This window comes from Rhagoletis pomonella, unplaced genomic scaffold (assembly GCF_013731165.1).
Source record: "Rhagoletis pomonella isolate Grant_MI unplaced genomic scaffold, Rhpom_1.0 Rhpom_scaffold_00004, whole genome shotgun sequence".
Classification (NCBI taxonomy): domain Eukaryota; kingdom Metazoa; phylum Arthropoda; class Insecta; order Diptera; family Tephritidae; genus Rhagoletis; species Rhagoletis pomonella.
In genome coordinates, this window is record NW_023458558.1 from 21,305,633 (window position 1) to 21,331,717 (window position 26,085).

The following is a 26,085-nucleotide window of genomic DNA, read 5'->3' on the forward strand; positions in this document are numbered from 1 at the left end:
AAAAAATGCTTTGTTAGCAATTTTTTTTGTGCTGCCATTTTGAGCACACTTCTCTTATGTTTAAGGAAATGCCTAGCACCGGCAGCAAACAAGTATTAAAAATCAAATACAAGAGGCAAGATTTTAGTTCTTGAAGACTTCTGAAGAGAAATATTCTTAAGAGCGTGTCAGACGTGGCAATACAATATACTTCGGAAAGGCTGTCAAATTGAGAAACATCAGAAATCAAATGCATGAGTAGTAATAAAATAATGTTTTCAAATATACGTAATATTTTATTCCAAATTATTCTTTATTTTTATCTTAAATAATTCGCGCTCAGTGTCACACAAAGGTCTTCCCGGCTATTCACACGTCGAAATAAATGGCACGGATAAATATAAACCGATTTCAAAAAAAAAAAAATCAGGTCTCTTTGTTTTCAGGTTGTGATGTTAAGAGCTTTTGTGCCACACTAGGCACTTGATCTATTTAAAAAAAAAAAAACGAATGAAAATGTTTTTATTGTAATTTTAAACTCAAGCTGAAAAGTTCACGTTGAAATATGAAACCCTTCAAAATTCAATAAGTCTTAACTCTTTCATTATGTAACCTAATGAAACGCATATTTCAACGTGAAAAAAATTCCTCAAAGCCTAATAGAAGGTTTGTTGCAGACCAACAAAATATTGCACAGAGCGTTTTTAGGTATGTATATGTCAAGAAAAATTTAAAATTTGATCAAAATCATATGAGATAGAACTGTCAGCTGAAAACATATTTTTTATACAGTAGTGGCCATATCTATAGCACCACCATTTGAGAGTGATATTGTTTGCCATTTATGTTTAATTATTAATTTTTAAGAGTTTTCAGTTAAAATACAGTTCATTCTCTAACAAAACCCATATAATGCCAAGCTTTGAATTTTTTAAAAGACTACAAACAAATGCAAAAAATGTTTACCTAAATTTCAAACTTTTTTCTCAGAAGTGTAAGAATTTGTTTGAGTCGGTAGTTTTAAAGCCCATTAAATTATAGTCTAACAATGTGAAAGTTTCAAGTGGCTAAAAATTACCCTCGAATTTTAGAATTTTTAGTTGCATTTGCTTCCATATAACGGTTAAACACAATTTATTTTTAACCGACTTTTATTTTTTATGTATGTTATCGCATAACTTTGGATCATGTCAACCGATTTCGATAATAATTTTTGCATCGGAAAGGCGGTGTCTCAGAGGTGGTACCATACTAATTTGGTTTGGATCCTATCATTTTAACCACTATGACTAAAATTGAATGGGCTTTAAAACTATGTACTCAAAAAATTCTAGCACTTCTGAGAAAAAAGTTTGAAATTTGGTTGAAAATTCGTTGCATTTTTTTTCTGCGTTGGGTTTTTATGCGTTGTGCTAGAGAATAAACTGTAAACATGAGTGGGAAACAATATCACTTTGAAATGGGGGTGCTATTGTATTGGTCAATACTGTATATCAAATTTAGTACAATTGCAACAATATTTAGTATTTGTGCAAAATTTAGTTATATATTTTACACAACCGATCATCTTTAATGTTGGTCCACGTCACGCCCGCCTCCCATCTATATAAAATTACGTTAACATACAAAAATTCCACCGATTGTGATAAAACTTAGTATAGGTACTCACGTGTTTTCATAATATAGTTGAAACTGTTACACTGTCACATCCACCCCTAGTTATTGGTTTTAGCAAAGCAAAAATATCTCTTTCAAGTAAATAAATACATTGGACCCGGCCGGTAGACAAAGGGTTAAACGTATAAATGAAATTTCCGTTGTAGAGTCGCCTTCTCCGGAAAAATTCACGCAAAGAAACTATTTGAAATACAAAATTGAAAACACTTCTTTCCAAAAATTCTTTTATTTTTCATTAGTGATGGTCACCTTTCGATGGTACTCCAAACTTTGTACATATGAACTACTATTTGTTCTGTATTTATTGTCTTTACATACGCAGATCTTCGGAAATATGTATCTATATATGTACATATGCACAATGCATATGCCTGGCTACACATATGTAGGCAATATTATACTCTTCCTTAGTGGTTGTTGTTGTTGTCATTATGAAATTGCAAACTAAATTTACCACGCCCATCGCCACTCACTGCTTGCTTACCACAATTCGGCAAGTTCAAAGAGATTTTTGTCGTTTCGCATAAAATGCAACGAGCATAAAGGTAGGTAGGTAGATGACCAAAGTAAAAATGCTTTGAAATGATTTACAAGAAAATGACTAAAAGCACATATTTTCCACAACTTAAGTTCTACACATAATATATGCACGTCGCCAGCAAGTCAGCCAGCCATATCTATACAGCGACAACAACCACAAAATTCAGCCACTGAAATAGTCATTCAGGCGAGCACTCGGCCGCCAGCGCGGTCATGGAGTTAGCCAGCGAGTCAGCTAGTAAGCAAGCAGCCAGTTTTAAGCTTAAACGGTGTTATAAACTTTAAGTGGCGTTGCAGCATTTTTAAGTTCCGTTTTGTTAATTCCCAGTTCGAACATAAAGTCTGATCATTCCTTTACTAATATGCGCTACCTGGCGAATAGCTGACAAATTGTCCACGACGACGCGCTCGCTTGTCGGTTGTTTATAAAGATTTGTGTTTAAGTTGTATTGACGACAACAACATCTATGCGACAGTGGCGCACTTAAAAGAGGGGGCGGGCCGAGGGGTCAGAGCTGAGGAAAATCTTTATTTTTTCTTTAGGTCTTTTAATTGGGTGGCGAGCGAACTCCGAACCGACGTTTCTAATTCCAACTCTGGGGAGAAGACTCCTCGTCCGACCTCTTAGTCGAGTTTGGAGCCATAAGTATACATGCTTATGGCGCTGTGGATGGTGAAGCTCGTTGTTGTACCATTACTGTCGGGTTTTTTTTAAAGGAACTTGCTCAATTTTAGCTGGACTTTAATCAAGACCAAAGTTTTAGCCCAAGGAACTAGTGAAGGGAGGCGGTTTCCAAGGGATCGTATAGAGTCTGTGGAAAATTTCTCTGCACGATTACCACATTGAGGTCTTAGATACATATATAGGCATTGACAAAAATGATACTCGCGACTTTAAGACATTTGATCATTTTTAGGCACTTTTCTAGATTTTCTTGGGATTTCTCTTTATTTTTCGGAAAAATTTGCAATTTTCTTGGACTTTTTGGTATCGTATTTCGTTTTCGTATTTTATTATGTAGAATATTTTCAAAACTTCACGGATTTTTTTATTGATTTGCAGTTTTTTCAGTATTTTTGAGGCCTAGAAGTAGCAATGTCTAAAACAGTTGTGCTCAACGTCAATGTATTCGCTCTGTGTCGTTTCGTTGAGGCAGCTTTAAAAGTTCTTTTCGTTAACCAGTACAATGACTTAATAAGATTGTGACATTTTTATTTAAAATTTAATATTTCATAAAAATTTATTTCACCCTCCACAAAAAGCTTATCTTGCTCTCGAACATGCTGTGTGAGGACGTCTAGTTTACAACATAAATAAAAAATCGGTTATTTTCCGTTAAAAAAATGTTCCCTTATTCCTTTTTTATAAGAAAAAGACCAAATTTAAGATTTTTTTTATAAAATGCATACTGCCCTAATCATTGCAGATAAGGCGCTTAGGAGGGAAGCTTATCTAATATCAGCCCAAAAAAACTGATCTACAAAAATATCACTGATTCCATCTTTCTACTTACCCCTTATCTTTCCTTCTAAAATATTTTTGCGGCCCTTCATGTCTTCAAACATACAGGCATGCAAGCTAATACATATATAAATACATACTCATAAATGCTGCCCCGTACACTTCAATATGTATTTACTTATTTGTAGGTAGATGTACATACATACATAAATATCGCTGCATTTCCATGTATGTAAATATATCTTTGGTTGTCCGTCTTTCGACTGCGGTGGACGTTGATTCGTTCCTTCAGTGGAACGATTCACAAAGTACTTGCAGTTAATTGCCGTATGCAGATTTTTAATGACTTTCCCACCTTGTGGCTGAATTCGGGAAAAAAGATTCGGGTAAAGACTGGTGGTGTTTCAGTAGCTAATTAGCTTATTTCTTTTTGCTAGTTTCGAGAAACGTAAAATATGTCGCAAGAGACAGCAGACGGCACCAGCATTTATGTATGTATGTATGTATGTGCGAGTATGTGTGCGCTTTTGATTTGCTACCATGCATGTGTATGTTTTATAAAGTTGGAAAACTCAACAACAAATCGGTTCCGAATTCTAACTTTCATAATTCAAAGATTACTGCAATCATAATGCATTCGGCAATAAAATGTGAAATAGAATTCACGGCTGTCAACAATATGCAATGAGATTGCGGGAAATAACATAACAGTGTGAATTTAGAAAGCTCAAAAGCATTAAAACTGATTTGTTGTTACTTAACAGTTATGAGAGTACAGGGTGTAGTTAGAAAGAATCAATCAATGGTTTTAGTGTAACTTTGTTCCAGCAGGCCTGCAGAAGGTACTGAATTTTTGCAAATTTTAAAAATATTAGATCACTTCAGTTACCCCTTTCGCTTTGCTATTCAAAAGTAAAGTTTTGTTCGCCTTAGCCTTGAGTAGTACTTTTTTTTGGGAGCTCTAATTTTTTATGGATAGATACAACAAGCCGCCGTCTTTGTTTATCTTTAAAATAGTGAAAGAAGTTTGAAGCACCCTATACTACTTTTATTTGCATAATCAAGGCGCCTAATCTTATCTATGGAACTGTTTTGTTTGTGATTTATGTATATATGGAAAGAACTTTCACGGTACTATGTACTCTAATACTTCTTAAATTTGAAACTATGGTGAAAGGTTGGCAGCTATGGACATAAGTTGATAATACCCTATAAAAAAGCTGAATGCGATTAGAGGCACCAAGTGTACTAATTTTGGCTACTGAGATATCTACACTCATTTGGTGACAAGTAGGCGAAGTCATGGTAAACATTATAAAGATTCCGTTTCGCCATCGGGGCAAATCCAGCGGAATTACAAAAAAAAATAATCGGATTATTTTTTGCTAATTAATTAGCAAATACAAAAATTTCTCGCCAATGCCGTTAACTCTATGTCCGCTAGCGTAGCAATTTTCGTGAAAAAATATACATACGTATATATTTTTTACGAAATTTTTTTTTTTGTAATTTTTTGGACTCTTTTGCTGGAGAGCATTCACCAGCCACAAATTTTACGCCCTAAAAATTTTTTTTAGCGCGGACATGTGGTTAACGGGATATCGGCATTGGATTGGATTGGGTAATCAATTAAATAGCAAAAAATTATCTAATTGTATTTTTCATACCAAAATACATTTTGGTGAAAATTTTTTTATTTTTTTTTTATTCTTAATCCAATTTTATGGATTTATCTGCTGGAGCCAAAAATTCTGCACCCTAAAAGGTTTTTTTTTTGATAATTAGAACAGGTGTTCTTTTTCATTGGGCGGGGTTTTAGCGTGGCGGGACCCAAATCCAGCGCACGCGAGGTTTTACGCCTTCTAATTTTATCTCGCTTCCAAACGGGAGTTTGGTCGCTACACAGAGGATACATGAATAAAAATACCCGGACGCACAGTGCCGCCTAAGTGGGCAAAAATCGGAAAAATCTTTGCCTGCAATATGAACGTGTTTGGTATTTTTGGAAAGCTAACATATCCACTAAATTAAATAGAAATTTCCCAGTAAGCCACTTAAGTCGACAAATTTTATTTCCATCTAGGTAGTAATGAGCTACAGGATTAAAAATTTTGGAATAAAATTAAACACAGGGTGTTCCTGCGTTATTCCAGAAAAAAAAATTTTTTTTTCATCAAAATTTCAAAAAATGGTATATTCTAATGGAATGAATAAAAAATATATGTAAAAATATGTTATTTCTTATTATTTTATTAAATAGTAGATATGTGGTTTTAGCTTTTGAAAGACGAAACAAAAACCTGCTCATTTTTTGCACATTTTGACGTAATGCATTTTTTGCTAATGCATTTTAATTTTTTGCCATCAGATTTGCACGATCGTTCTATATTCAAAAATGCAGTATCAGATTAAAAAGCTTAACCTGTAGACAATAGAGTTTTTTTTTAAGTTGCCACCTGTTAAAATATTAAATTCAAATTTTTTAATAAATGAAATGAATTACTAAGAGATGGGTATCAATAGAAATGTATGAAAAGGACTTCAGGTCCGATGACCACAGTATTTTGGGAGGAAAGGTATACCTCGAGGGCTAATTTTTGATGAAAAAATTACAAAAATTGTTCGCCTACACCGCAAACACCATCCAAAGTTGTAAAATAGGCTAAGGTAGCATCAAATATAATTATCAACGAGAAGTGCAACAAAATGGCGATAACATGCTTATGCTAATTGACTTTTGGGTGGCAATTCGGTAAGCACTTCAACAAACTATCTCTCAGCACATACTTTATTTTACAGCTGAAGCAGAGATATGCCAAAAAAGACTAAAAAATGTTAACTGCCTCAAATAGGAGCGAAAGAAAAAAAGGATATTTTTTAAAATTCTATATATTTCCTTTAGTTTTCCACGCTTGCTTATTTGCATAATTGGCCTTAAAAGCATAAATAAAAGAAAGGTTTCCGCCGCTTCAGTAAGCTGCATCCTCTTATCCTGGACAATCTTTAATTCGGCTATGCACCAGCTGTCTATTATTCCCCATTACTTGTCTGGAACTACCCTTTCTTTAAATGCAAGGTGATAATTGAATACAATTTCACGAGTAAATTTAATCAAGCGCGTTTCACCCTTGCCGAGGCGATTTGAAATTTACTCCAATATCCTTAATTTGAGTTAATAAATTCCAATATTTCTACACATATCAAAGCACATGTATTATATTTATGTATCTATGTATGCACAAAGTTATACTTCAGCTGTCGCCTTCGGACGATACTTGCAGGCACAGGTGAAAATTAAAAGAAAAATCTGTATGAACCAAAATTTTTCTTTCAAAACATTTTCCCAGCATCCTACTCGCCATTCCTTGCTGCACCTTTTTAGCATTCAATTTTTTATTAGTTAATTTCTACCACACACAAAATGTTTATTCAAATATATTATCATCGAGAATGTTTGCTACAATTAACACTTTTTCTTATTCTTTTTTGCCGCCGCGCTTCCAAAGTCCACAGCGCCACTTGAAAGATATTGAAATTCCCACGCAAATGAATACATAAATAAATTTTTAAACTAAAAATACATTCTTCCGCATCAATCGGATACGCATCACCTAGGCAACTACAGATGTACATATATACATAAATACGCATGCTCACGGCAATTACATACATATATACGTAGGTAGCCGAGTGCGTGGACGTACGGCTCTTAAAATCATCAAATTATACAGAAGCGCTAGAATCCAATTTGATCGAAGCGATCTAGCACCGTTCGCCCGCCCGCCTGCCTGCCTGCCTGCCTGGCATTAAATGTGCCGCTCTGCCACCGGCTTCACTCTGACCATTTAGTATTCAATATTGAATATCTAATAACTAATCGCGGCATTTGCCCCAAAACATGCACACAAATATTTGTGTGATTAGTCTTTTGTGACCTTATCAACGCTCGCCGCTCCGTGGGCGAACGAACAGTCAAATGAAAAGCAAAAGGAAAATCTGCTTTCAAGCTGCCGACACAACCGCCACAGCAACATCGGCCAGCAAGTGGCAATTGGTATCTATGTATCTTTTGATTATGCATTTAAGTGTTTGTGTATATTTTATACTTATTTGTGTAGGTAGGTAGGTAGGTAGGTAGGTAGGTAGCCACCGCCACCAACGCAGCCACCTTTGTTCGGTACGGCATCTATTTTATTGCCATTAATATTTATTTTGTTTGGTAATTTCTCATTGGAGCCTTTTGTCTGCTGTGCACTTTGACTGCTTCCCAGGGTCTCAATTAGTCCTGCGCTGAGTTGGCTGCCCAGACAGTTGCCCTCTTCACTGCTGCGTTTGGCACTTTGCTCGATTTACGCTGCAGGATGTTTTGGGTCAGGTGTGCGCGGTTGGCGATGCTCGCAGGAGCAATGGACGCTGTGAAAAGCTAGTGTTGTAGGTATGTACTTGAGATATATGTAATTGTTTTAGACACCCTGACGCCGCGCCTTGGAATGTAATCGATTTTCCCCGCGCCCAAACACATTCACGCACATGGACAAGAAAGGAAAATAGTAGTGTATAATTGATGGTTTTTTAATGAAATCAATGAAAGTAAAAAATGCAATTTTCTTTAATTGTGAAGTTATCAATTAAATTCGCTATGCTGAAAAAAATTTGGGTGAATTTAAGACATAAAAAATAAATCCGATTTTAGCGTTTTTTTTTTTAATTTCATTAATGGCGATTCCCGTTCAACCTCATGATATATTTTTACTGCTGTTTCTGATTATAGATAAAAGAAAGCATAAATGGAAATGAAAAAGACTATCCTCGCTACACCGAGGAATTGGGCGTACAGTTTTGAGTTTCAGAATAACTGTCTTTTACATAAGCTTTGAAATCGTTGAGATTAAATTTCCAGGTGGCATACTAGACCAAACCAGCACGGATCTACACTTCGATAGGAAGGCCTGGACTAAAGAAACAATATAACGTTAGTAAAGGAAGAAGCATGCAAAGATATGCTGCGCAGAAGTGCACCCGTTACTTCTATCCTACCAGAAAAAAACAGAAGTTGCTACCTTCAATTTAGTCCCTATTGTTCTTCATCTGAAAAAGGTGGCTCTAAAATCGGTGGTCAGATTCAGAGAGTCAGGTTTTTGGAGGACTAGCCACTACGGGAATTGGTTGATCATTAAAAAAATGCGTATTCTTAGGAAGGACTATATGGTAGGCAATATGAACTTCAGAACGTCAAGCACTATACCCATCTAAAGAAAATTGAGAAGAAACCGAGTGGCTGAGTGAGAGGCTATCTGCCTGTGCTTTCCGTGTAGTAGCGGTAGTGTACGATTGATAAAGATACAAGCACTTTACAAGCGGAAGTTCAGGGCAACTTCAGACAATGAGAATGCTGATGAAGCTAGGAGTCTGCTTGGCCTCCTATGTGAATATCCAGGCCCCTCGAATATTAATCGTAAAACACTTGGAAGACACCTAGTAACATAATTATCACGAGCTACCATAAGCGAAGTGGCCGAATTCATTAGAGAATTAATATGGCGTGCTTATACACAACTGGAGAGCCACAACAACTTTTCCAACAGCATACTTGAAAATTCTTCTATGTAGAGGGCTATCATAAGGATGACTTATAGCAACAATGAGGTAGAAGCAATTCTAAGTGGCATTAAGACCGATCTTCTAAAGAAGCAGTACTCTCAAATTTCACTATTGACGCCTTCCCAAGGGACATTGCAGGCTGAGCTATTACTTAACTAAACTATGAAAGAGAGAAAATTTTGTCCGTACATGTCCATCGTCCAAAATTTATGTAAGTACATACATATGTACTTGACATTTGCAAAGTTGAAAGATGTATGTTGCAAATTTATTTTTAATTGTAACAGTAATTTTATCCACACTAAGCAAAAAATAAAAAGAAAAATTTGATTTTAACACCAATGACTTTAAAACCAATTTTAACGCTCTCAATTAAAAAAGTTTTACATCTTCGGTGTGCTCATTTGTATCACTCGAAAAAAATGTGAAAAATACCAAAAATATGTAATGAAGCGATTTCTGTAAATGTGTATACACACACATAAAAGTGTACATAGATACATACACTAGAAAAACAATCACTCTATTCAATCAAATGACCACACACAGCGTTCAACATTTACCCGAATTTATTACAAATTACCTCAACGAATAAAGCAACAAAAAGCTAAAGGAGTATAAAGCACATTTGTAAAACTAGTAAATTTTTTTTTTATAAAAATATAGTTTCATTCAGCACAGACAATATGTATGTATATAGACATACATACATATATTTGCTATACCTACATTAGAGTGGCCATAGTGTAATATGAAAAATTTTAAAGTCGTGAAATAAAAAGTTTTTGCACGGAAAAATATGAGGTTGGGAATGAAAATAAGTTTGGAAATGTAAGGAAGTTTTATCGTTTGTTTTATCGTCCTAAGAGCTGAAAATTGAGTAAACTATGGCCGATATTGGAATTTTTTTTGGAGCAAAGATTAAAAAATTTTAATCCTAACTTGACATTTTTACAGGCATAACATTTGGGTTTTCGCTATCGCCACTCTAATGTACATACATATGTGCATACATACAGGTGGTGCTTTGAATGTATTAGGCCCGTTGAGTAGCTGACCTGAGCAGCAATTCGCGCGTATAAGTGTTTTTTAATGATCATTTTCATTATTCGATTCCACTCGATTTAGTTCCCCTCATTTGCTCGCATTTGTTAGCGGCTATGTACGAGTATACTGCGATTGTTTTTCTTTATTTCATAGCTTTATTAATTTATACTCTGTGATGTTGCTAAATCAAGCCAACGCTGTTTTTGCAATTATTTCATTTTAATTAATTTTTAATGAATTCGTTGAGGTCGACAAATTAGAACACAGCGATACGTTTATGGATGGCATGAAATGGTAGTTTTATGCACATACATATGTATGTATGTATGTATGTGTGAATGTATATATGTACTAACAGCTGTGACAAGACAAGTTAAAACACATTAAGCACAAATCGTTAAGTGCAGTTATTTATTTATTAAAAAACTTCCGCTTACGGGTTTCCATTGACTGTTCCTTCCTTCCTAGTCGTTAATAGTCATCGACGTTTCTTAGTTGTTAATAGCTAATCAGGCCACTTAACAATGGAAAATATGAAACTATATATCAACGAGTTGTTCTTCTTTTGATCTTCTTCACCTAAAAAACGGACAGCAAAATTAATTATTTTCCATGATTCGAAGAGAGGAAAATAATCGCGCGCGTTTGTCATGGGAAGTGTAAGTATTGATTTCTGTGTATACATACTAGGGCCTTCAATCCCGGCATCCAGAATCCAGGGATCCCGGACACTTCTCCAAAGAGGACCTAGGATTTGAATAAGAGTTTTTTAAAAACTGATCGACCTTTCCTGCAGTACTGCAACCATCTTAACTGCACTTTCGCAGCATTTTTTAGTCCTTTCCGAATTCCGTCGACTGCGCATAATAAGAGAGATACATATCTATATGTATGTAAATGTATTAAGGCTCATATTCTTCATTTCGTCTAGCACAACTTTTCAGAGTAACTCCTGTGAGAGAAAAACAACCATAGCTTTTCCCAATAAATCTGAAGATCCGTCAAAACCGAGTGCATAGAATTTAGCGCTAGCAATTTTCTCAGAATATGGTCAAAAAATTCAGCGCTACAGCAATCAATTAATTGATTTTGAGCGAGTTCTCAGATGTGAGCTCTTGAAGACGCTGTCCTAGGTGGAATTCCAGGACTTTGTCTACCGAATAGCTGATAAAAACAACGTGTAGTACTTTAATTCGCATAAGTATATTTGGAAATAATAATAATAATAATAGATTGGCGACTTGTGGCGTGTGCCTTGATGTTGTCACATAAAGCGGAGGGACCTACAGTTTTACGCCGACTCCGAACGGCGATTGTATTTTTATGAGAAGCTGTTTTTCATGGCAGTAATACACTCGGAGGTTTGCCATTGCCTGCCGAGGGACGACCGCTGTTAAGAAAAAACTTTTTTCTATATCTTTTGCGATGCTGCTTTGACCAGGGCTTGAACCCAGGCGTTGCGGAGTGAAAGCGCGCACTGCTTACCACTACACCACAGCGGCCATTTTATTTGGAAAACAATTAATTTTAATATAGTTTTCCCTTTCGATTCCTCCTGCATCCGCCAATGATAAAGCGAAGAAGAAAGTTAAGCAATTATAATATTTATTTTTGTTAACACTTTTATTGCAACAAGGAAAACATTTTATCTGCAGAGTTATTTCATTTTTAAAAAGACCTCCCACGTATATAAACTAGGGTGGTCCTTCAATGTAGGAGGCAAATTTTTCCATCAGCCTCCGAAGCCTTAACCCCTTATTTCGATGCTACTAAAGTCGCAGATAACACATATAAATTTTGGTCCCGAATGGGGATGATTAAGGCATATCGCACAGCGGGCAAATTTCAGATAACCTTATGAAGACGTCTTAACCGACTCAAATCGGGATACAAATTTGTACGTGTTATCTTCGACTTTAGTAGTTTCGATTTTAGGAATAAAAAAAAATAAAAATATTTTAAGGCATTTGGCCTTTGCCCTTTGCGACACGGCTTAACCGACTCGAATCGGGACCGAAATTTATATATTATACCTGTGACCGTGGTATTACCGATTGAGGAGGTGAGACTGAAAAAAAATTGTTCATTTGATTTTTTAAGGACCACCCTAATATACACATATGTAACTATATTAGTTATCTAGCTTTAGCACACCCATGTACATATATAACATTTCCAAATTAAATCAAAAATGAAGTAAGCCGCTTGAAATCTTATGAAAGTCAAAACAAAAGCTTTCTTTTTACCCTGCAATAAAAGTGGATTAATTAGTAAGGCATTAGGAGGTGTGAATGGAGCGACGGAGACCACCCACGAAATGCGCTGAACAAAACCTTTTCAGCGTCATCACTATCGCTATTAAAGAAAAAAATATCTGTAATTTTATCTCCTTACTAACTTCTTTGTGCTTTCATTAAGGTGAAAGGGTAGCAAAATACGCAAGAGATGAGCAACAAATTTCTTTGTTTTTACTTAAAATTAATGTTTGAAGGTATGAAAAAAATTCTGAAAAATTTGAACGTGACTGAAAGCGCACAATGCAAAGAGTTTAAAACATTCATGTATTTACATACCTACAAATGTATTACATATATGGACTCACGTATGTGCGTTAGTTAAGATGTTAACATAGATGTACTATTACATAAAAAGTTTTCATAAATTTTCCATTTCGTTATTACTTGGTTTGTTTGTTGATTGAGTTAATAATTGATGTGGTAGTGTGATAGCGTTGATTACTAAAAACGGCTAGTTTGTATATATGAAATTTTCATTAATAAGTAGATCGAAAAAAAACATTAATAAATATCTAACTTACATATATAGATATTGGTGTCTGCGAGTCTACGCGTTGGGAAATTTTACACTTGTCAGTCGCAGAGGGTTAGACATAAGCTAAACGCTCTAAATAGGATTGCTTAACTTCCCTGAAGAATCTGGTCAGACGTCCAAGATTCATATCGGTGCCGCAACCTTGATACATACGTATTGGATTTGTTTTAGACAAGCTATGAGACCAAGGATATCGACTTTAAACACAACTTCTAAGTTAACTCCTCTGAAGAAAAGGAAAAGGAATCCGATACTCTTTTAGGCAGCAGCTAAATACTAATCTTCAAAGATGGACAGACTTTCAAACAATTGCAGATTTTTTTTCACACCTTTTAACATGGACAATCAGATCGGCAACGACTGACTCAATGTGTGTTCAGGAATGTCGAAAATTACTGCGATCCGGTACACCAACGAAGAAGAGGACGATTGCATGAGACTCCTGCTCTCATAATTCGAAACCAAATACAAACTTCCAACAGTAGGAGGAATAATTTGGATACAATCTGAAACACAGAGTCTGGATAGGCGCACGGAATGTCGAAGCCGTGTAACGATGTCTGTGGTTGTCACTTGTTATGGCGAGTAACAGTTCGAATTCCCTCAACCCATCCTGTGCAAATGTCTCGATCTTCGAGGAATCCACCTTATATGTGTGGTGAGTAATTTCTTTGAGGTCCCGGACAGCTTAGGTACGGTCTCAACACAGAAAAATCGTCCAAAGTCGGGATAGTTTAAGAACGTGTAGGGCTCGGTCTTGAGAAAATATATCTCCTGGGTGCCACAGTGGATCTTAGTGGCCACCGATTGAACTCTTGACAAGAGAAGACCGACTCATCTAATGTACCTTCTCAGACAAAGAAGGAGTGATGTACGAGCTGTGATAGAACTGATTACGGGGCACAATCCATGGGGACGACATATGGTCACCATTGATGAGCACATCTTGTTTGATGGATGAGGATAGTACAAAGCATTTTCTCTGCCGCTGTCCGGCCTTCGCTACTATTAGATAGTCCATTTTTGGGTCGGATATATTGAGAGTGGACGAGGTACATTCTCTTTCCCTCAACAGATTCATAAAGGAGTCTGGTAAGTTTGCCGATCAGCAATAAATTCCCACCCCACCTATATATCCCTTTCCTCAAATTCCTTCCAGGTCTTAAATACAATTTTCAATACTGCCTGAGTACTTGGAAAAAGCAGTTGTTTTGGTTTTCCCGGCAAATCCTACAAAATTTCTGTCTACACTTTCCAACTCTGGCCGCAGGTTGTAAACCACACCGAGAAAATAATCAGTTTCGTCAACTAAATATATTTCTATCCACACCAGATTTAGTAACTATAACGAAATCGGTATAACTATGTTACTTCGTTGTTGATTTAATTGCAGGTGGATTGCTTTGCCGAGATATTCGGGGTTCTCCACCAAAGAATGTATATGCAAGGAACAACTTTCTAGAACAGCTAGAGTTTTGTACCTTGATTCACAAAAATGTAGACTAATGTCCTTGTCCTTGTTGACTTTTTTATTCGCAGAAAAAAGGTTCGCATTTTCATTAAATTAAAAATTTCCACCTGTTTCTTTCAAGGCTTATGTTAAGTGGTCTGCGAAAAGCTTTAATATGGAGTTCATCCTATTAATGATGCTAATTTCTTCGAAAATAGCGTTTTAAACTCCACTCGTATGAAAAAACCCCTATAGAAATATTCTACGCCACTTACGACCACAAGTAAGGTTAGGTTGGCTTGCAACCACTAGTCAGTCGATGAAACGCTAGTAAGGAAGACGGCTGATACCAGTTCAAAAAGGTTTCACAGGGTTGCTAACTAAGTGCGAGCCAAGATACTTAAATTTTAGTAGCGCGAAAGCTGCACTACCTGGTAGAAGGGGTTGAGTTAATTTCCACTTCATCATCTTCCGGCAATTGCGGCAGTAAAGATCAGATGTGATTTCTAACACCACCGCTGGAATTCAGATCGAACAATGGACGTGTCAGAACCACCAATAAAAGCGAGAGGTGTGTGTTGGTAAGGTAAAAGAAGCTCCTTTGACCGCCTCCGATAAATCTGGGGCAGAAGGACTTTCCCACTGTACATATCCTTCATTTCGACTTACGTTCGCTGAGCTGAAATGAGGTCCATCCATTTGTCCAAGACTGCTGTTTCCCGCAATGTCAAGTTCGACTTGTATCTATGAAAGCCTACTTTTAAAACAACACTAAGAGGGACTTCAGGCACTTCCTTACCAATTTTGAGGGCATCATCAGTGGGTTTAGGTCCCTGATTGACTGTCAAAGTGGATGTTCACGTCTCTTATTGACGTGACACCCTGGAGAAGTTTGAATACTCAAAAACAAATGCACATACATATACTTAGCTCGACTATACTCAAGTGATAGAGACATATGTAAGTATGTATGTACATATATACAACCGATTTTACCATATAAATATGTCACCTTCTTAAAAGACTAACTTACAAAGAGATTACGACGAAAGTAAGTTGCAAGTGTCGGCATAATGAAGAAGAACTCTAATTACATGCTTAAGAGCTATTGATCGGTAATGGGGTGCTGGGGATCGATGAAACGCAGTCCTTAGCCGCTTTTCATTGCCATTGTCACGGCATTGTCGTCGCAGTGGCGGCGAGGTGTGGTTGCCGCAGACATATTGTTGTATGAGGTTGTAATCACTTAAAATGCCAATATGCGAAGATAATGCTCGACAACAATTCCGACAAATGGCAAAAACAACCACTGCTGAATAGCACTCAAGTACCAACAGTAATAACCAAAGGCACTTATGTACTTACAATCATACATAGATATGTATGTACACAAATGAGCATTGGGGTCGCGCTGTAGCGTCGGCATTATCATCAACTGTAGCGCGCTTGAGTATAGCTCCAGAAAACAACACCAACAACAACATCACCATTACCATCATCAACATCAGAATCAGCATCGACATTAAAATCGGCGCCGCCACCAACCCAGACGCTAAGCATTTCAATGCCGCAACAAAGCGATCATCAGGGAAAAAAACTGCAAGCCAAGCAGACAAAGGAAGTGTGGCAAAAAGTACTAAAAGCGTCAGGAAATGCAGAAGCGAATTGACGGGGTGACGACGGTGGCGTAAAACGGAGCGGCTCGGCTCGGCTCGGCGGTCAAATATGCCACGGTGTTGCACGAACATTCAATACATATTTTCGAACGAGAATGTGTGAAAGTTCATACCCAGTTGGAAAGCGATACCAGACGTGAGGTGCAAGCCACATGCATGACATGAAAAGTAATCACTTCCAGATCGCTGACAATTCCAAAGGGCAGTTAATGAAGGATAAGTTTTCCTGCTTGTCAACTTGTTATTTTTTCGGCCTTTGACCTGGACTTTTTGTGTACGATGGCTTTCAATGAATTACTTCGTTGATGACATTGCCAGCAGTTAGATATTTTCCAACTAGGAATGTACTACAAATGTATGAATATCGAAGACGTTGCAACTTCAAGCTGAGGCAGAAACTTTGGCCATGGCTGCAGCGATAAAACCTCGTCTGCTCTGTGGGCTGTTTTGCGAGTAGGCTTTGTTATTACGTACATATGTATGTATGTATGTTCATATGTAAGTAATAAGTTAACTTGCTGTTGGCTTACAGCCTCTGTCTTGTATCCTTATTGCCTGTCGCTTAGTTCTTTTCTTTTATACTTGTGGTCGTTCTGTTTTGTTGTTGTCATTAGGTGTAGTTGAGCGCCATCTCGTTTAATGCCTTTAAGGCGTGACCAGAGTATTTTATAATGCGCACTGATCAAAGGATGCCGTCACTTTTCATCTTTGCCGACATTGAGTCAATGTTGCAGGCACATACAACAAGTCACATAGCCACAATTGCCGCCGCCAAGTGCCCACAACCGTAGCATTGCTAAAGCTCTGCTTGAGATGGTTGTTGAATTGTGCGGCAAGAGGAGGTTGCTGCTGGCGATGTGGCATAGAATGAAATGGAATTGAATTTACTCATTTTGGTTGTTGACTTTGCGCAGCAGCTGCGCCACACAGTGTTCCAGAGGATAATGTACGCGCGTACAGGAGGTTGGAAAGTGAGAGCTTTTATAGATGTGGTTGTACATACTTACAAACAAACCTAGTTGTGAAAATACATTCGATTTCAAAGTAACTTTACGATCAGTGAAAGGAAAGGTCCTGAGTTTATAAGCTGAATGTATAAGTATTTTTTCCTATGCATAATAGCTTATATGTAGCTCCACAAACAACCGACTCCTTTCTTTAACCCTTATCAGCTTATTGTTAAACTTTGCATTGAACTAATCGATTGCATTACAGCTTGATTTTAATGCTGGCTTTCAGCTGAATTGTTGTTCATGGAAGCTTTTTCATGAAGTAATGGATTTCTTCTTTTTATCTCAAACTAATTTACAGGTCCTAACCTACCGATACTTAGAGGTTTGAACCTATGTCTTCTCTCGGATAGTAGTAGTAACCTTAGAAAGGAAGTTGCCTTCGACAACTCACGTCGAGCGGAAATTAAATCGAGTGCCGAAGGTTTTCGGATAGTGTCGAAGAATCTGTAGTAAGCCTTTGAGACTGCCTACGGTACAGTGAAAAAGTTGCGATAGTGATCCAAAAATGTTTGCTTACTGGGTATCGCAAAAAGTCCTAGCCCTAATGAAGATACTTAAAATTTTTTGAATACTTCGAAAAATGGGGAAACACTTCACTTCTTTGGTATCCCACTTCACTTTATTTCCTGCTGGCGACAGCCATGTTCGGGAACGCGATGACACTTTCTATACGGGCGGTTCTAAAACTGAAATCAGAACTGGAGCAGTAAAGTAATGTAGTAGAAAGAAAATCTTTCGAAAGCGAAATCGCCCTAAACGGCTTCGCCAGACTGAGATGAAGCATTTTTTAGTTTAGATGTATTAAGAATGGAATTATTTAAAGTGAAAATGGGAATTAAAAAGTATTCTTCGTTTAATTTTAAGATCGTTTAAATTTCTAGTTTTGGCAACCCTATTTTTCTAAAAAACTTCTCTTTTATATCGAGACACGTTTTAAACTTTCAAAATTGAATGATTCACATTACTTAGAACTATGACAACCGTTTTTGAAATATTCTATGCGTCGATACCCTCTAACTTAGTTCGCAGATGCCTACAAGCATATAAATAAGTACAAGATTTTATTTGCTGGTGTTGACTGATTATTCCTCCAGGGTGGAATATGATTTATTTTGTTGCGAAAAATTACACAGAAAACGGCACAAAGGCGAAACCTATTTGTCTCCAACAAGGAATGGCGGTAATTCTCCCCAAAATAAATTTAAAAAAACTTTCCCACGTAGTTGGAAACCCTTCTAATTATGAAACGTTTTGTTTAAAAGCTCTAAATTTTTTCATACTATTCGTGAAAAGAGTTAGTAATTTTTTTTAATAAAGTCTTAGTAAAATTTTCGTTAGAGCAATGCTGCGTCTTAATAAATTCAATTTTAAATGCAATTTCATGAACAGAACACTGTACCTACATACTCAATGCTCTACTCCTGATAAGCTAATGTTGCAATATTTTGAAAATTGCACAGTTCTAAATACCTTTGTATGTACATAAGTATGTGGCTCGACATGCAATGCGCATCAAATGATGCAGCGCTTTTCTCTTGCAGTGTGATTCTCTTTGCCATTTTTGCCTCCAAGTCTCTTGAATTCGTTCTACATATGGGTGTTTCCATGATGTCGGACGCGCGCTATTCGTACGAATTTCGTGTTAAATAAATCATACGAACGGAAAAGGAAGTCACTTTTAAAAAAATATGTACGGTTGTGTAGGTTTTATACCGTCCATTGGTTGACAACAAATTTTAGCGCATTTGGAACATTGGTGTCTGGAAAAACAATGAAAGGGAGGTCATAACAGATGTGTAACGGATGTTGCAACAAAAAGAAGGGGTTTCAGAGAACATGTAAAAGAAAAAAACTTTGGGAATCCTGTGAGGTTTCCATTTCTTAAACATTCTTCAAATAAAGTCCAACTGCGGACAACCAATTCATATTTAATCAGAAGCAATTCGTTGTCGGTTTTATTTTGAATTAAAATGTAATAACGAACGTGACGGATTTTTCCCATACAATATTTTTACTAATAATACATACATATTTAATTTAATTTTTTATTTAATTTTTTTCAGTTCTTATCTTCATCATTTCTCATTTGCATAACCTCTTTACGCCATTTGAATGCGACATTTAAAGTTATAAAGCCGCATGTACCCTTTTACTTGCATTTTCGGTTTATACTTTCATGGAAACACCCAAATGCCACAATCCCAGTTTGCAGCACTTTTGCTCTCTCAGTTGGTGTGGAATATTTTGTGCTCCTTTGTTTCATTATGGCCACGGATAGTGTCGCATCTTTTATGTCGGATGTTGTATACAGCCGATTGTATGAGCAGAAGGAATGCTTATACAGTCATAATGATTGTGCGACATACATAGGAACATATGTACATACATATAAATGAATGCACATTGATTGCACTAAATGGCGTTGATTGCTTTTTAAAAGCTCTTAGAAATTTTTAACATAAAAGTGTAGTCATGAAATCGCAAGAATATTCCTGCAGGGAAAGGTACTAGTTGCTAACTACAAGTCTATATTTAAATTAAGTAATTATATTAACTAAGATTTTATTTGAAAAATCTTAACCACCTCCAACCGGATTCAAACCTGCGATCTCAGCCGACTTTTGTAGGAAATGCAATTAATTGCGTTTTTCTTTTTTACTTTGGTAATTCAAAGCCAGATGACGCTGATCGCATAAGCTTTAGCTCATACTAGGTAATGAACTGGTATTTTTACTGACAGGTTTGGCTTTTCGCTGCATTAGGTTGGTCCAAAAATACTTGTGGGATTTGAATAGGTGAGAAAAAATAAATTTCCAATAACATCCCAGAAATTAAAACCTTGCAGGAAATGACGGAGCTATTCGGATTTCAAAACTAGAAATGAATTGACATCGTCCTTGGCAACCCATTTGAAGGCCATTCATAAGAGGAACAAGGAGCAAGCCCTGGAAATGTATGTTTATGTTAACGAACTAATAAGTGGTAATTTTCCATTGTTTATCAAACACAAACACCACACAGGACCACAGATGTGGCCAATAGTGAATGCGCCGAACCAAGCCCGGCAAAAAATGTCAAGCGGAGAAGAAAAAACGAAAATGGCGAAACTATTTCAAACGGGCGCCAAGAGACGATTTCTCGTGCAATAGCACGATTAATTGCAACAAATATGTTACCCATTTCTCTTGTTGCAATCCTGGATTCCATGAGTTTATGAAGGTGATGGATGCACTTTGAATTTTGCTATAAGTCACGTATTCATCTCCATCAATGCAGTACCACACCATTTTTGGTACTATAAATATTCAAAGCCTATCAACCGCAAAACTTATGAAATATTGAAAGAAAACAACTATTCGAATAGTCGAATCTGTCAAGTAATCGAATGAAAACAACTAGTCGATTATGAACGGTTAGTCGCAAGTGAACGGTTAATCGATTAATGGTATTCGATTATTTTTTTAAACAACTTTTTTCTATTCGATTAACCGATTAATCGGTTAGTCGATTAACAAGAGCTCTAATAATAAAGTGTAACTTTTAAGCGGCTGCAAAATCGCGTTGATTTTTTATATTATTTTGCTGACGGTTTTTACGGGTTTTTCATATAGCAATTTATAAAAACTGGCATTGATTTTTTTTTATTTTAATTTTAAAATTTAATTACACACTCAAGGCGATTTTGCAGCCGCTTTAACTTGCACTTTATTATACTAAAATTTAATGGGCAACCAAACTGAACGGTCAAAAAAACCAGATTAAACAGTTGAAATTTTAATGAAAATTTGTTAAATTTTTCTAAGCTCAGTATAAAGTTTGAAATTTTGATTTATGTGGGTTTGGTTAAACCAAGAACCATATTTTTGTAAAAAACATTAACGAAAAAATTTTAAAAGATCACCGTGTTCTCATTTCCGCTCCACACTGTGCCTCAAGATGCATCAACAAAATCTATTTTTAAATGGAAGAAAATGCTGAACCTCCTCGACAAAAAAAAATTCTCAAAAATCAACGGTATTTTGTAACGTTCCAAAAAAAAAATAAAACACTGTAAAATTTTGACTGACACTCTCCGTACGTGATTTAGTCTGTACATACATATGTATATCGCGTTTTTTAGGTGTCTATTATCATTATATTATAATATCATTAGGAATACTGTTCCTCCAGTAATTGGCGCTGTTGCGAGTAATAGGTGTGATCGATAAACGCAAAAGTAGAGTGTATAAGTATAATATCGGCACTAAATTATTATCCCGCTTCACATTTCAGCTGCAATATTTTTCTGTTCGCATTCGCTTGATCGAAATCAAATGATCATCAGTCCGATACGCTTCATTTTAATAGAATTAACTACTCAACAATTCATTGTGACCACACTCAGCGGCTGATGCTGTCTATGCCTGAGCGCGAAATTCGAAAACAATCGCAAACTCATACAAATTCTAGAGTTACAAACAATGGCAACACTGATTAGTAGTATAAACTGCAAAACGCTGAGATTTTCGAAGAGCTAATGAAAGGCCAGCTGCAGAAGTTTACCAAACGAAAAAACGCAGTTTGGCACAATTTGCGCCAACTGCAAAAGTAAAAATGACTTTATTTGCTTTGACAAAAAAGGTGAAATCATCGACGCGGGTAGGCTCAGTGGATAAGGGTGCAATTGCAACTGATTTATTGCAAAAGGGAGCGTGTGTGTGTGTGTGTATGTGTTTAAGTGTTGCAGCCAGCAGCAGAGGGGTGAGTTTATTGCAGTCTCTTCAACAATTCGTTCCAGTTCACACATATATTTTTGATGCTGTTTGTTGTTCTGTTGCTCTCTATTAACACTTGGCAGTTGTCAGCCAGATATTCGTTGTCACCTCATGAATAAAGTTGTTCAGAACAACAACGGTAAGTGTTTGTTGTAAGGGCTATGACAATCGTTTGACAAGAGGCGTGACAAATTTGAACACCAAATGTCAGAAGCGAAATTAATGAAGTCGCCTAAAATTTGTTATACCGTTGGGTATAAACATTCATACGCATGTATACATATGTACATACGTACATGAATGCATATAATGAGGTATGCATGTAGATTTTTAGGTGTAAATTGAGGTTATGATATTGTTAATTACAATAAATTGCTGACGACAAAATCACGTTTCATTAGAAGATATACATACATATGTATGTACCTATTAGAGGGCTGCATGAATTCATTCAAACTTCTAGCCAAACGGAGTACAGTAGATTTACATATTTTTTAAGTTATCAATATACATTCTGTTGTAAATTTTCTACCCTTAAATGGAAGCATGATAAAAATATAGCAAGGTAGAACCGTTCTCTCAATTTGTGAAAGTGAAAATAAAAAAATTAAATTGTTCGAAATTGTTGTTGCTTTAGATTGAAAATGAAAATGTGTGTGTGAGTTTGTGAGTAAATTTAAAAATTAAATTGTTTGGAAACGTCAAAAATTTTAAAAGTGACCCTCAGCGGTTCTACCTTACTATATTTTTATCATGAATGGAAGAATATGAATGAATAAATGAAAAATATTCAAACTCATTTCGGTAAAAGTTTCTTTCTACAAACAAGTTTCTTCGAATTGTAATAGGAGCGCTGCAATACATACATACATACATATATATGTTTGTACATCTATGTGCATAGAACAAATATTTTGGGATATTCATACAAAAAATTGTAATTTATTTCATTTCAATTTATTTTCCGTTTCTTTGAATATTGTAATGTCCGCACATGTATCAGAACAGATATTCACTCAAATTCAAAACAATTTGAAGCCAAAATCATTCATTCGTTTTGTGTTCGAATAATTCATAAGCCGTTTTGAATGAATTCATGCAGCCCTCTAGTACCTATGTAAGCATGTATGTATCAGCAAATTTACCTTGGTGTTTGCCAGCCGCTACTTTAGAGAATGTTCGCCACAAATTGTAACAAATATTCCAGCTTTTGCTATTTTTAAATATTTATGCTAATTAAGCGTGGCTATAGGGACACTAGGGCTTCTTGAGAGTAAACTCGAAATTTATGAACATGTTTGGCTTTATTTGCTGAGTAATGATGCAAGCCTAAACTAATATATTTCAGCTACAATATACATAAATATATCGCCAAGTTTTCATGACGTAAATATAAATTGTGTTTCCTTATTAATTTTTATTGACAACATATGATCGAAATCCCAGCAGTTAAAAAAAATGATTACACTATTTTCCCATATTGTATCTACCCAATTTTTGCAACCTCGGGAGAGATTTTGAAATCTCACCTAAAAGCAACAAATCTAAATTTGATAAACTGATACCCTCAGCATCGCTAAAAATTATGCAAGCTTGGCGGTGACGTGAAGTAGGGCCCGGGAATATAAAGTCCATGGATATTATTTCTCATCGTCTATAGACAATATTACCTTTTTGAAAGCGCAATAAATCCATGGACTACGGCCCTGTAGTTGATAGAAAATTCGGGCCCGGTAATACAAATGGGCTTTTCAAAATTACCAAGTATTCTTAACTGTATTCTCCAATAGATAACTTTTGTTATGGAACAACTTCATCTAAAGAGAGAATTGTTTTTCCTATTCTGTTGTATAGATCAAGTGAATGCGTACGTAATGTAGTTTTTACTTTGAAGATCGCTCTTCAATTTCGAGTTCGAAAAGTTTCATGAACGATGGGCAAATCATTACGATCATAACATTTAGACAAGACATCGTATGACTTCGGAATGTGGGCGAAACCTCTCTATGACTCACAGCAGGCCAGATTGGCGGTTGTTTTGACTAGCACGAAAATTATTTTACTACGTTTGCCTGTGTCCCCCCAAACATGCGCTTTCGAAATTCCTATTAGAATTTATAAGAGCTACATATGTGAAAATAAAAGAATCAAATATACAAATATATCAACTTGACAAACAACTTTGAAATATTTTGTATGAATTTTAGACTGGGTCGAAAAAAAAAGTTGCTAATGTCCGCCCCTAAATTTAAAGATTATGTTGAGAGGGTTCTGGAAAAATTTTTTTTTTTTTTTTTTAACCCTCCGAAATACAGCCGAAATGGTTTTTGAATTTGCTTTCAATTAATACCGTGGCCAAATTATTTTGTTGTGTGCCATCAATGACACGCGTGCCTTTGGTTCTCCAGCCCTGCAACTTTTTAAAGAAAATATTTGAAAACCCCCAAAAAAGATATTTAGTATCAAAAGTGATAGTAGATATAGGGTTCTAGGCAGGGGCGAACGCAGAAATTTTTATTCGAGGGGAAGGAGCGGTTGATGGGATTAAAAAAATGTATTTTCCGCAGGCATTTCAGGCGGGAGGGTTTGAACCCCAAAATACCTACCCTGCGTTCGCCCCTGGTATAGATATATCTGCTCATAACATATCGCCGCCTCAATAAAAGTTTGTCGTAAGCGCCATTTTGACGAATTTTAGCTATAAATGCAGTGATATACATATTTAAAAACAAGATCTTTCGATTGGTGCTATCAGTGTTTGGATATCTCATTTAGTTTTCGGGATATTGACTAAAATTTTATCGAAAATTTTATACGAACTGAGTAAATATTTTAGTCTTACTAAGCTAATCAAGGTCTTTCGTATGACGTTATCCTGTTTTGGAAATCTTCATAAGTTCGTACTAACATTTTTATCACATTTTGAAATCTTTCATGAACTCAAAAATAATTAACAATAAACAATAAAACTTAAATAATTTCGGGAAGGGCAATTCCAGCGAAGACAACAACTCAGATAAAAAAATAAATTACAAAAATTGTTTTTAAATCACAATTTTCTTTATTTTATTGTTATAAATGCATTCAAGGCATTCCTCATCTACAAGAAGAAAGAACAATTCATGAGCTTTAAAATGGTGGCAAGTTATTAGAAAAACAAATTGATGGTGAGAAGTTATAAGCCTTCAAAAAATGCTTTTTGATGTCCCATCATTCGTCACAGCAAAATATGTATCTTTTTAACGTAACATACAAATTCTTAAGTTTCCCATGGTTTATAATATATATATAATAAAACAAATGTTCACATCAAATCAGCAGTGTTCATTTTCATAATAAACTGATATCTGACTTCAAGTTTTAACAAGTTGTCAAATCAATGGTTAAAGAGAATTTACTAAAAGTTTGAGCGAAAACGAGTTAAACTGTCCCACCCGTCAATTTGGAATGGACTATGCGTCGTGTTTTTTGAGAAACTGAAATCCAAATTTCAATCGCGATATCCCAAAACCGGCGACGGTATTTAAGCTTGGTAGTTTCTGATTAAACAAATAAAAACTCATTGTGACACCACCATTAGCAACTGGTATTTGCCTTACAAGCAATGCTTACTTCAATCGAAATTTTACTTAAAAAAATGCCTTAAATACAAATAAAACTGCGTTGCGCCTTTATCTCGGACGTGGCTACGGTAGCTAATTCTTTTCTTCTCGCATGGTTATACCGAGAGGGGCTTAAGGTAAGGTAGTCCTTGGGATCTTTCAAGGCGGTGCTAAAGCTTATGACGCTCAATCTCCGGTGGCACTAAATGCAAGCAGATATTGTCTTCGCGTTATCATCTCCGGAAAGATTTGGTGGGTGGCGGCGCGTCTTCGTTTAGAATATCTGCTATAAGTCTTGAACGTTCGTTGAATTAGCGCTCACAGAGAAAATTCTGGACAGTGAATATTCTCAACGGCGAGCAGGCTATTTCTTTTTGGAACCCAACTCGGCTAAGATCTAAAACAAAATAGCATTTTTGAGAAGACTACACAGGCAATTTCCTCCAAAACTC

General features: G+C 36.1%; 1 protein-coding gene across 1 annotated transcript in view; it reads left to right on the top strand.

Annotated features, from left to right (window-relative positions):
- LOC118738142 overlaps positions 1 to 26,085 on the top strand; it is a 45,345-nt gene that overhangs the window by 4,209 nt on the left and 15,051 nt on the right. The gene's annotated exons all lie outside the window — the stretch shown is intronic.